General features: G+C 33.7%; 1 long non-coding RNA gene across 1 annotated transcript in view; it reads right to left on the bottom strand.

Moving 5' to 3' along the window:
- The window catches only part of LOC141572066 (uncharacterized), a 55,497-nt gene that overhangs the window by 11,907 nt on the left and 30,033 nt on the right, over positions 1–13,557 (bottom strand). The gene's annotated exons all lie outside the window — the stretch shown is intronic.

Raw genomic sequence — 13,557 nt, 5'->3', positions numbered from 1 at the left:
ATTTTATTCCTGAGCACTAAACTACCCGAGGAGGAGGGGGACTAAGGCAAGTGGGTGAAACTCTTCTCCTAAGTAAATATCCTTAGTTTAAATAAAGCAGTGCTCCTTAGCATAAATATGCATCTGGGAGGCATTGAAATAGAAAGACCTCTTAATATCATTAGGAGGAATGATATCGACGGTGTCAAGATCAGATTACCTTAGTTCATGGTTAAACTGAAAAACCTCCCTTCGAAAGTATCTCAGCTGGACAGGGTATTAGAGCCTGTTACGTTGCTTGCATTATTTAGAAATCCTGTGCCTTGATCTTCTGGACCTGTGGTGGTGATAGCAGCTACTCTGATTTCAGGCATTTAAATGCGACGGCGGGGGGGGAATTCTTATAGTTTGCTCCTCTAATATCCTTTACTTACAAGAAATCAGATGTGATTTTAAATTCTTTTGCGGCCCTTGTAACCATAATTTGATAGTAAGATATGACAATCTCCTGAAAGTTATGAATACCATACTAAATATTTGCTAATATGGTTTTGAAATGTAATTATTTATAGCTGTGTTCTGTCTTCAAGAAAAATGTCAAAAGCAGAAAATCCACAGAAGACACTGGAGAGCACTGACGTCTTTCAAAGCAGCCAAGTTCTGCAATTTCTTGTTAAAGTTTTGCGAGGTGAGGTTGGCCTAGCACAGATATTTTCCAGAGATGGGGAGTTGGCAGATATGATGTACACTGGCATTTTACTAATGAAAAAATAAACGGGTTCAAGTGCTTGGAAAGTACGCAGTGTGTTTGTGTATTTTTATCTGTTAATGATGCGAGTGGTATAATTGGAAGCTATGAATGACTTTCACAACTTAAGGAGTAAACGATTTTTTTAATTTGCACGCATTATATCATAGCTAGCTGCTGAGTCATTAAAAGCATATGGAATTTAATGAATACAGTGGAAAATCAATGGATGTTAAAAATTGTAAACATTAAACTTTACGTAATAATGACACAAAATTTCTTTCCAATTATCCTGTGAGAGGATATAAAAAGAAACTTTTTCATTGTTTTTATTCAATGTGTTTCCTTAGGTACAAGTTAAAGTTTCTATGCAGTTATTCAACACTGGAGTCCTTTACAGTTCTTTAAATACAATTATGCAAAACTGTTATAATGGCTTTGGAAGATATGTAGGTGAGAATGCAGAAAAAACAACTAAAACAAAAAGACATATGTTGTAAAACTGAGGACAAATTCAGGCACATTTTATAATGTTCTGGAAATGCTAGTAAGACACGTTTCTATTTACTAACAGCAGCAGGACACATGTAATGCATTTCTTTAATTTCAGACAATTTTAATGCCATACATATGATAAATATATATACATATATGATATTACATATACATATACCTATATAATACCATTGATATTTTGGAATTTTGATTTCCATTCATTTTCAGAATTAGCTATGACTGAATATATAAACATTATTTTGTTTTTGAAAGCATGGAGAATAAAGCCATCCTTTATCCAATGGATTGGTACTGATTCTATGAAGCATGCAAACTATCCTTAAATAATATGTTTGTAAGTTTAAATAAATTACAGGACAATAAGCCTTAGTTAACCATGATTCTACTTTCTAAAAATCACAAATCTCCATGGACAGTGAATAGCTTAACATTACTCTACAACCATCTTCCAATATTAGGAGAAAACAGATAAGTACACATTAATTGTGTACCTCATTCCAGTCTTTCCAACAACGAGGGAGAAAATATGATCATGGACTTAACTGGCCAGTGCTACAAATCCACAGGATTGAAAATGTACTGTCCAAGAATGTTACAAAGCCAGGATGCTTAGGAAATCCAGTGGGTACAATGACTCCTCAAGTATTTCCAAAGAGTTTATCACCTAAGCTCATTATACTGATATGTAAAACACAAGGAAACTCTTTGGCCCTTCTTCCTGGAGTCCATTCAGAAGTCTGGAAGAGAATGATCTAGAAGTTATCACAGTTGGAAAGTTTCAAGTTTCTTTGTCTCCCAGGTTAAGCAGAGCTGAGAGGATTAACTAAACATATTTCCATTTCAAAATTAGTATTCTCAGAATGCAAACATTCAGGATATATTGATTACTTCTATGAGATGAAATGTAGAGAAAGACAAAACATATGGAAAAGTTACAATCAAACTCTGCTATAGGCAATTAAAAAAATGAAGGAGTCTCATCATAGGGAGTAAATTATTCATGATTAAAGCTCCAAGGGAGCAAAACAGTTTCCTATTATGATATGAACACATAAGAATGTTCTAATATAATTTTATTAATTTACCATGTTTCTGCCCTTTACTTTGTACTTACTGTGTAAGTTTATGTGGAAAGAGGAAAAAAAAGAAAGAGAGAGAGAGAAACATAAACCTGCCACAGCTTACCCTGGCATAGTTACTATTTCCATGAGTTGTGATTTCCCGATATATAAATTCAAACCCAGTTTTCAAACTAATTTAATGGTGATGGCCTGGTTGTGTTTCTGTAGCTGTTTAGTAAAGATATTGTATTTCTTATGTTTAAGTCTCATTTAAAATGAAACCCAAGCTCTTAAATCTAACTTTATTTTTAGTAATAAGCACACACAAAAACTTTCATAAAGCCAAAAATAATTTGCAATTTTATTTCTGAGAAGTTATAGAAATGTTAGTTTTGATGACAGGCTTTAAGATCTAATTTACCAAGTGGTTTTAGTGCCCATGCAAAGATATTTGACTTCAAAATTTGCATTTGGGATTCTAAGATTAATTTCTTTCCCTTAAAATATGGGGCTATCACTGCTGCTGTAACATGAATGTAATAACAAAGGAAGAAGGTCAGTGATTATGGCAAGAACCAAACCAGCTCAGTTTGAGTTGCAGAAAATGCTATCACCTTTGGTTTCATCATGATAAACATTTTATTCAATATCAAATTTTCAAAATTCTAATTCATTAAATAAAAGAATAAATTGATTCTTACTGACTTCATGGAGGATATAAATATAGAACATATTCAAAAGACACCACTAGATTCAGGTAATTCACTTTCAACAATTTATTATTATTATTATTAAATTCATGAACAAATGTATATATATGTTCTTATGAAAATTAGAACTTTTATACAAGAATATTTTGCCCTTCAAAATTTTACCTCTAGGGTAAAATATCAGTAATAGAAAATTTCCTGTATACTTGTGTGTATTTTTGCTGTTAGGGCAACAATGCAACATATAATTCTAAAAGGGTTTGGTATCTGAACAAATGGTGTTCACATTGAGAAATCTGCAATATTTTTTGGAAAATGATGGCAAACATGATAAATACAATCATAAGAGCAATACTAAGAGATGAGGTAGTGACATTGAGCCAGGGAAGGTAATTACCTAAAGGTTGACAGTACCTTCGTGTGATCAGCATGTTCTAAGATGATGTAACACCCTGTGAATGACTCTTTGGGGGGATTCTACAAGTTTATATTATATTGCTTTATCCTCTCAGATTTCTCTGTCTTCTTTACGGATGACTATTCATGTAAGTGTCATTTGGATGTTGGACATTATTTCTTTTCTGAGCCCAACTCACATTTTAGGTTTCTTTCCTGGTGTTCAGACCCATCTAGTCAGCTCCCTAGGAGACAATTTCACTTTCTGAAAACAAACAAATGCATAATTCAAAAATATAAAAGTTAACAGATTATAGAGCAATGGATTGATTGGGGTGGGGAGGAGACTTTTTAAGATAAGGTGATAAAGAAATGCCTCCTTGAGAGGGGCCACGAGATCCAAGGGTCAAAGCTGGTAAGTTCCTTATATGGCTCAGGCTCATAGGAGGGTTAAAGGCAGAAAAAAGAGAGTGAGCAAAATCCCTGTGGTGCATGTGAGCTGTGAGTGAAAAAGGAAATTATTGAAAGTGAAAATTTAGAGCAGAATTTTAAAAGCTGCTTTTTGTCTGTGGGTTCTTGATTCTGGACAGGAAAGGAAGAACATTCTTCATCAGTGTGAATGCCCTGGGATACAATCAGGCTCCATGACAAAAAGTACATCCTGATTTCATTTGGCAATAGCAACAACAACAACAACAACAAAAAAGGGAAACAATAAGGCAACACAGGAATCAGAATGGATCCACTACTGACCACCTTTTATTATGCAAACAAATGTTGTACTTCGAGTATATGGCCTTAACACTTCATATAGAAAGTGTCTTCCTCTTCCAGCAATCTAAATCCAGGTGAGTTGTTGGCTAAGCCAGAATAATCATTAGATACTTCAATGAAATTCCTGCTTCAAGTCCTCCCATAATCCATGGTTGATCCAAAAATTTATAGAAAATTATTTGTAAAAAACAGGCCAAACTTTAACATCAGTTTGATGTGATAATCTATGGCCACCCAAAAATACTATTATTGTGAAATTCCTATACCCCTAGGAAATGCCAGTTTCTAATACATTTCATACTAACCATCCAATATGGTTCCACATATAAAATTTCTACCCATCACTTGGAGGTAAGAGGGACCTTAACTTTCTATGCATTGCCTCTCTGATGCACGGAAGAGGACAAAACCAGTAAGAATAAATTCCCTTAGCAAACTCATTTCCCTTTGACTTATAGAAATGTGGTTAAACATTATTTTCAGTTTTATAAATATTTCCCATATTGGTAGTCCAACTATTCTCTACAAAAACAAATAAACAGAAAAACAAAAGTGCTCTGGGAGGAGTCAGCATAACTGAAGAAATGTTATTTTTAATTATTTCAGAGGGAGTTGTATTCATTGTACCACTCCTCAGCAGGAAAGAATTGGAGTTGGTCTCACTTCAGAAAAACACTCACATATCTGAAATGTAGCCAAGTGTCTGGAGATTTGGACAAGATAGATACCACGGAAGCACAATTTTATTGCTGGATATGGATGACTACCATCCTTTTCTAATGAAGAATGAAAATCTTGAAGCATTTACAACTGAGTATCCTGCTCAGTAGCCATCAGAGGCATCTGTATGTGCACAGTCGTGAAGCATGTTGTCTTCCTGGCATTATTCTGACTTGGATGTGGCTGTCTACTGACTGTCACATTCCCTTTGGAAGACTAGCTTGCATGCACACAGCAGACAGTACAATGTCTGAGTCTGAACTGATTTAAAAATCACCAATATGTTTTCACCATTCAAGAAATCTTCAAGTTCTTCATAGCACATATGAAAAGAGGGAAAAGTTCACTTTACTGGAAAAATAAACACTCCCCATATAAATAAACATTAGGCCTTTATAGTAATACAAATTATATGAAAACATTTTTACTTGAGCAGAAACAAGGAAAGGATGAATTTATTGTCTAATTAAATTGTTGCTACTTTACATGTCTTGTTTTCTTTTAATCTATACAAATAAATCAGGTTCAAGTATTTGGCAATTTAAGTGTTTGATAATATTTGCAGGTTTTTCTTTTTTGTCAAATCATTTAAGGCATGGATTGTTTAGGGAAGACATAAAAAGTACAAACCGTAAAAGAAGTCAACAAAAATGATAAATCAGACTTAATCAAAAATAAAGAGCTTTTCTCTCTGTTATATGCTATTACAAATGAAAAGTCAAGTCACAGCCTGGGATAAAATATTTTCAATATTAGCCAAATATATTTAAGATTTGATCTGTATTGTATAAAGTCTTTAAAATTCAATGATAGGAAAGCAAACCCAGTTTCTAAAAACTGGGCAAAAGGTTTTAAGACAAATCACAAAAGGTAAAATACAAGGAACAACTGAGCACCTGAAAAGATGCTTAACATTATTACTCATCTGGGAAATGCAAATTGAAACTTAAATAAGATAACACTAAAAACCTACTAAAATGGCTAAAATTTCAGATTGACAGTACCAAGTCTGAGTAAGATGGTGAAACAACTGGATTTCTCATACACTGCTGATATGAATGTAAAAGAATATAACCACGTAGAAAAAACAGTTTGGTAGTTTCTTATAAAGTTAAATATACAGGTACCTAAAACATTTAATTCAATCTGAGCTAATTTGAACCTCTTGCTGTTGTATATAAATATTGGTTATGAGGAGATCAGTTGAAAGATGATTCCGTCTTAAAACGAGGAAGTAACAATAATATCAGAATGATTAAATACATTGAGAATATTGTTCGGTGATAACCATGGTAGAACTGACATGTGCTTAGAAAATTACTTTATGTGTTTTTATATATTTCTCTATGTATATTTCTGCCAAAGACTAATGAGATTTATTTTATTTATTGTAATAAACAAAAGTGCTTCTACTCCCACATGTATAACTAACTCGTTTATGATATTTGCTAGGTTGCTTAACTCTTGCCAAGATTTTGCTGTTGTGTAAAATAGAAATATGAACACCTTTTTTTGTTTCTTCATAAAGATAATTGTAAAGATAAAATGATTTTATTGATATATGTAAGTGCTTGAAAAAATGTAAAACACAGATCAAATTTAAACTATTGTGCTCAACTATTAATTTAATCAATTTTATTGGATTTGGGGCTATTAAAAGTTCTAAGATGATTAAACCTGATTAAACCTGTGTTCTGCCATTTATTATCACAAATCATTACGTAATAGATAGCATAATGACTAAATAATTCAATCCGTACGAATAAAAAGAGAATAGATGTTACTCACAAGATTATGAAAATGTTTGCTTTGACTGTGTCATCCTGAAAAATAATTCTTTTTATGGTAAAGTTGCAACGATTATTAAAACTTTGCTTTATTTGCTTCAGAACTTTTTTCTTTAAAACCCTGATGTTTTTATTATATAAATAGCCCCTTTAATTATGAGAGGTAATAAGTATTAATAATACCAGTTCCAAGTTCTGTAATATATACCATATGGAAAAAAAAACAGGATGTGTCAAAAATAAAATTCTTCTCAGTAAGTGATTGTTAGATGACTCTGTTTTGAAACCATGCTTCAATGTTTATTCACATGCTTCAGAGAAAAATTTGAGACATTCATTAAAATTAGTGGGAGAAGGTCACCTAATTTTAGATATGCTGATCAAGACTTTTTATAATTTGCCAATTGTATTAAATCATAATTAGAAAAAATAACAAGCAATGTGCTTTCATGTTTTAAGACATCCAAAGACCCACAAATGTCGTAATAAAACTGGAGATTGAACAAGGTTCTCAAATTGTAACAATGAATTTTAAATTGGGTTCTGTTCATACTCAAATGGGAACTCTTCAGCTGCTATTGGAGACTGATTTTCATAAAGGTTCCAGGCCAAAGAGCTTTGAAAAACACAGGGTACATTTGTCATATTTCTATAAATTCAACACTAATACATTGATTATTGAGGTAATGAATATATGTAGGGGGAAAAAAACAAAAAACTCTATGTCCTGTAACTATTTCTTTAAATGGCCATTTCTTCTCACACAACTATGTAGTCCAAAACATGGCTAAGATTGATTGACAAAAGGTGATATAAAAGGTAAGGGAACAGAGATTGATTTTAAGAAATGTAAGTGATCCTGATTTAGAAAGAAAAACAAAGAAAAAGGAGGTAATAATCTGAATAACTAAATAATTTTTTCTGGATTAAAAACTATAAATTGATTTAAATATACATACCATATCAATAGCAATACAATTCAATTTAAAGAATTTACTGTGTTCTATGCAAATATCTATAAAATATACCCTTTCTGCAATAATTCTTTGATAAAAGTAAAAGGAAAGTGTAAAAAGTGTCCTGTGAAAACCTAGGGAGGAAATACCAATTTTGTCCAAAGGAACAATGTTCTTATTGGCATCAGCTATCAAATTTAAAAATATATGTAACAAACCACAAGACTGACACAGGGATGCAAAAGACAGTTTGGAGAATGTAATCAATAATATTGTAAAGATTTTGTTGGGTGTTAAATGGTCACGTTTTATTAGGGAAACCACTTCATGGACGGTGTAGATGCCTGACCACTGCAGTGTTCACCTGAAGCTGAAGCTGAATAACAATGAATGTCAACTATAATTTAAAGTATATATATATATATATATATATGTATGTATGTATGTATGTATATATATATATATATATATATATAGTCACAGGATGTGGAGTACAGCATAGGGAATAGAGTCAATGGAATTGTAACAGCTTTATACGATGTCAGAGGGGTAGTAGATTGGGGGCTAGGGGTTATCACTTTGTGAGAGGTGTAAATGTCTATTACATTGTTTTGTATACCTGAAAAATTTTTTTAAAAAGTATATCAAAAGACAATTTTATATATATATATATATATATATATATATATATATATATATATATACATACATGACTATCATTGAAGGATTTTGAGAAGAAAGTGTCTTGTACATGACTCTGGTAGAAAAATTCTATGTATTCATTGATTAGTTTCCACTTTCTGTGTACCTACTTGTTTCCTAGACTCTCTTACAATTAGTTTGGTGCCATTTGACTAAATTCTGGCCAGTGAGAGGTGGAAGAAACTTACATAAGGCAATTTTGACTCATAAATACGTCCTATGGAGTCTATCAGTCCTTTCCTGCTTTCTGCTGCAAACTAGGGATCTGTTCATTTGGCTTAGATACTGACTGGAAGTGACTCAGAATTCCTGAATCACTGCTAGGAAAAAAAAAAACAGACCTGCATTTGTGTTGTATATTAATACAAATAAATTTGCTGTGTTAGTTTCCTATTGCTGCCAAAACAAATTGCCATGAATTTAGTTCTTTAAAACAAAACAAAACACAAATTTGTTATCTAACAGTTCTGGAGGGCTAAAGTCTCAATGGTTCTCAGAGAATTAAAATTAAAATGTTGGCCCACCTGCATTCTTTCTGAAGACTTTAAGGGAGAATCTGCCCCTTGCCTTTTACAGCTTCTAGAGCCCATCATAGTTTTTATCTCATGGCTACATCATTCCAGCTTCTGCTTCCATCATCACATCTCTTCCTGACTCTGACCCTCCTGTGACCCTCTTATAAGAACCCCCCTGGTTATATTGGGCCTATTCAGAGAGACCGGGATAATCTCCCATCTTAAGGTCATAAGTCAATCAAATCTGCAAATTCCCTTGTGCCATAGTGACATATTCCACAGGTTTTGGGAATTAGGACATAGACATCTCGGAATATCATTAGTCTGTCTATCAAACTTGGCTTTCTACAACCATTAAGACATGGGGGCATATGTGTTACTGCAGTATAGCCAAGCCTATCAAGACTAATAAACAAAATGAGTTTTTCTCTAACAAAATGTTAACATGAAAACTTCCACAGAAATGTAATGGCTCAAATATGGCATGTATAGTCCCTCTCTTTGAAACAAACTATTGAAACCATATTCTTTTACTTGAGAAACAAAGCAAAATTTCCAACTCAAGACTGCAGCTATGGTTTAAATGGACTTTCCTTATCAGGCATGAACCTCAAATTTAAGAATTTATGTGCTCTGCCTCAGCTCATTGTTTCTCTTCTGATTTTGTTTTATTCCCCAGAAATATTCTTGCTAGGATACGTCCTTCTGTTAATAGTTTACTCTGATTTTTTTTTTTGTTTTGACAGCTATTAAAAAACACACAAAGCTGGCACTTTTCTGTACCCATAATTGCTAAATCTGGTTCAGCTTCTCACATGGTGGAGACAATCTTCTTGAGGAATTTATATGTTAAAATATTTTTTTTTCCTCAAAGAGTTACGTGAAGTAACATGACTATCTCTGTTGTCAGAGAACTGACTGATAATATTCTGCGTGTTTAAGTCCTGTGGTAAATCTGTTGCTTCTTAGGGTTCTTGGCAGTGATCATGTGTCCTTTTATTATTATTATATTTTCACATATTTTCATCTGTTACCATATTAGTCAGAGCAGTCTGACTGCTTTAGCAAACAACTCCAATTCTTACTTAAAACAATATAATTTTTTGGCTGTTCGTGTAATGATCCAAGGCAGGTTAGAACCACGGAAGGATGTCTTAGTCAGCTTAGGTTACCTTAATAGGAACCATAGATTGGATGGCTTAAAAAAACAAAAATTTCTTTTTTCAAAGCTCTAGAACTCAGAAATCCAAAGTTAAGAGTCTGACTAATTCAGTTTCTTGTGAGCATTCTTTTCCTAGGTTTCAGATTGGTGACTTCTTGCCTTCTTGCTGTGTCCTCACATGGTGAAAAGAGAAAGATCTTTGTCTCTTCCTCTTCTTATAAGACCATCAATCCTATTAGATTAGAGCTCCCACTCATGAGCTCATTTAATGTGAATTACAATTACATTGTGAACTCAGGTTTTAACAAATGAATTTGAGGGGAAACAAATCATGCCATAGCATTCTACCTCTGACCCTCAAACTTCATTGCCTTCTAACAAGCAAAATACATTCATTCCACTTTAACAGTGCTAAAAGTCTTAACTCATTCCAGTATCAATTCTAAAGTCTAAAGTCCAAAATCCCGTCTAAATCAAGTGTAGGTTAGACTCAAGGTATGATACCATATACCATCCTGAGGCAAAATCCATCTCCAGCTATGAACCTGCGAAATCTGACAACATTCCTTCATTATTTATTTATTTGTTTGTTTGTTTGTTTGTTTATTTATCCACTTTAGTTCCAGGTGGCAGTGGCTCTTTGGGTATAACACATCTTTGTTCCTGGCTTCTACTGAGTTGATTAAGCCCATCAGTCACACACATGATCAAATGGTTATTCAGCCACACTCTGATTGTGCTCTTCAGAGCAAGCTTTCCATTTTTGAATATGGATAGACTGAGAATTTTTCCTATCTCCACGTTCTGATTCTTTTTTGCTTATCAAGTTCCTCCTCAATTTACCTCTCTCCTCTCACATTTTACTACAGGCAATAAGGAAGATCCAAGCTGCACCTTAAACACTGTGCTGGGAAATCTCCTCTGCTAAATATCCAATTTCATTGCTTGCGAATTCTACCTTCTACAAAACACTAGAACACAATTCAGCCATGTTACTTGCCAATTTATAACAAGAATCACCCTTCCTGTAATTTCTAACAAACCGTTCCTCCTTGTCTGAGACCTCATAAGAATGGCCTTTAACATCCACACTTCTACCAACATTCTGTTCACAGCCATCCAGGCTTTTTCTAGTATGTGCTTCAAAACTTCTCCAGCTACCCATTACCAGGTTCCAAACACTTTCATGTTTCTAGGCATTTCTTATAGCAGCAAACCCACTTCTCAGTATCAAATCAGTATTACTGTATCTCCCCAAAATAAGACCGGGTCTTGTATTAATTTTTGCTCCAAAAGATGCCTTAGGGCTTATGTTCAGGGGATGTCATCCTGAAAAATCATGCTAGGGCTTATTTTCTGGTTAGGTCGTATTTTCAGGGACACACGGTAGTCATCTTGGGCTGCCATAACAAGTATAATACACTGTGCAATGGACAGAATGCTTGTGTCATCTCAAAATGCATGTGTTGAAATTCTAACCCTCGATGTATTGGTATAGGAGGTAGGGTGTTTGGGAAGTAAATAGGTCATGAAAGTAGAGTCCTCATGAATGAAATTAGTATTCTCAGACAAGGAACCCCACAGTGCTCTCTCTCCCTCTTTCTACCATGAAGGATACAAGAAACTTGCAACCCAGAAGAGGGCTCTCACCAGAACCTGGTGATGCTAACACCCTTATCTCAGATTCTCCAGAACTGTGAGAAAAAAGCAAAAAAAAAAAACTTGTTGTTTATAATTCACCCAGTGTGTGGTCCTCAGTTATTGCAGTCCAAACTGACCAAGACAGACTGAATGACTTAAGCCACAGAAATTTATTTTCTCATAGTTCTGGAGGTTACAAGTCTAATACCAAGTTTCTGGCTGATTTGGGTTCTGGTGAGAGCTGGCTTTCTGGCTTATGGATTGCCCCCTTTTCTCTGTGTCCTCTCCTAGCAGAGGGGAGAAAGGGGTCTCCCTCCCTTCTACTTCCCGTAAGGCCACTAATCCTATCTGATTAGAATCCAATCCTGATGACCTCATTTAACCTTAATTACTTCCTATCTCCAGATACTGTCACCCTGAGGGTTAGGGCTTCAACATCCAATTTGGAGGGGTTACAATTCAGTCCATAACAAAATGCAAGGGATTACGTGATATAGTTAGTCTAGAGTTTGGTGTCTTCCTACCATCTGCCATTTTTTTCAGACCTCAGTGTTTTAATGCATCTTAATCATTTGTTGTAGACAAGGGAAGGAGGGGTATTATGGGATGAGTCGGAAACATTTATATCTTAACTGAAAATAGCATATATCAATTCTACTCACATCCTATTGGCCACACTTAGTTTAAAGAAGTGGAAAATCCAGTTTAAGCATGTAGCCAGACACAGAAAAGAAAATAGATATTGGTATATGCTAGCAGTTTCTGCCTGCATGATCCTTCCTTCCCTAAAAATTTATGTTTAAGAATCCACTGAAAACAAGCAAACAAACAACAAACAAAAACTATTAGAACTAAGAAATGAATTCAGCAAGGTTACATAAGATAAACAAAAATCAGTTGTATTTCTATACACTAGCAATGAACAACAAAACAATGAAATTAACAAAGTTCTATCTAAAATCGCATAAATAATAAAATATTTAGGAATGAACTTAATAAAATAACTTAAAGATCAATGTACAAAAATCAATTATATTTATATACACCAGAAATGCATAATTAAAAAAGAAATTGCAAAAATACTTTTATTTCTAATGACATCAAAAAGAATAAAATAATTAGAAATAAATGTAACAGAAAAAATGAAAAATGTATATTTTGAAAACTACTAAACATTGTTGAAGAAACTAAGAAAAATCTAAATAACTGGAAAGACAACTTATGTTTATGGATCAGAAGACAATACTTTTAAAATGGTAATACTCTCCAAATTGGCCTACAAATGCAACACAATCTCTATCAAAATCCCAAATGGCTTCTTTGTAGAAATTGACAAGCTCATCCTAAAATTCATACGGAAAGTCAAGAAGCCAAAACAGTCTTGAAAAACTAGAACAAAATTCAAGGACGTTCACTTTTCAGTTTTAAAACTCACTGCAAAGCTATAGTAATCAAGACAGTGTGGTACTGGCATAAGAATAAACAAATAGATTAATAGAAACGAATTGAGAATCCAGATATACATTCTTATACAACAACTTGTGTACTAAGGTACATAGTAGCATTATACATAATAGTCAAAAAGTGGAAATGACCCAAATATTCATCAACTGATGAGTGGGTAAAGAAAATGTGATATGTCCACAAGATTATTCAGCAATACGAAGGAATAAAGTACTGATAGATGGATACGTGCTACAACATGGATGAACTTTGAAAACATACCAAGTGGAAGTAGCCAGTCAGAGAAGACCACATTATTTTATCATTTCATTTATATGAAATGCCTAGAATAGACATTATAGAGATAGAAATGGGATTAATGGTTGCCTATGATTCAGGAGATGTAGTGTGTGGTGAATGGGGAGTGACTACTCATAGGAAAAGGGG

This window comes from Rhinolophus sinicus, linkage group LG01 (genome assembly GCF_036562045.2).
Source record: "Rhinolophus sinicus isolate RSC01 linkage group LG01, ASM3656204v1, whole genome shotgun sequence".
In the NCBI taxonomy this organism is placed as follows: domain Eukaryota; kingdom Metazoa; phylum Chordata; class Mammalia; order Chiroptera; family Rhinolophidae; genus Rhinolophus; species Rhinolophus sinicus.
This window is presented reverse-complemented; position numbering and strand designations above follow the sequence as displayed.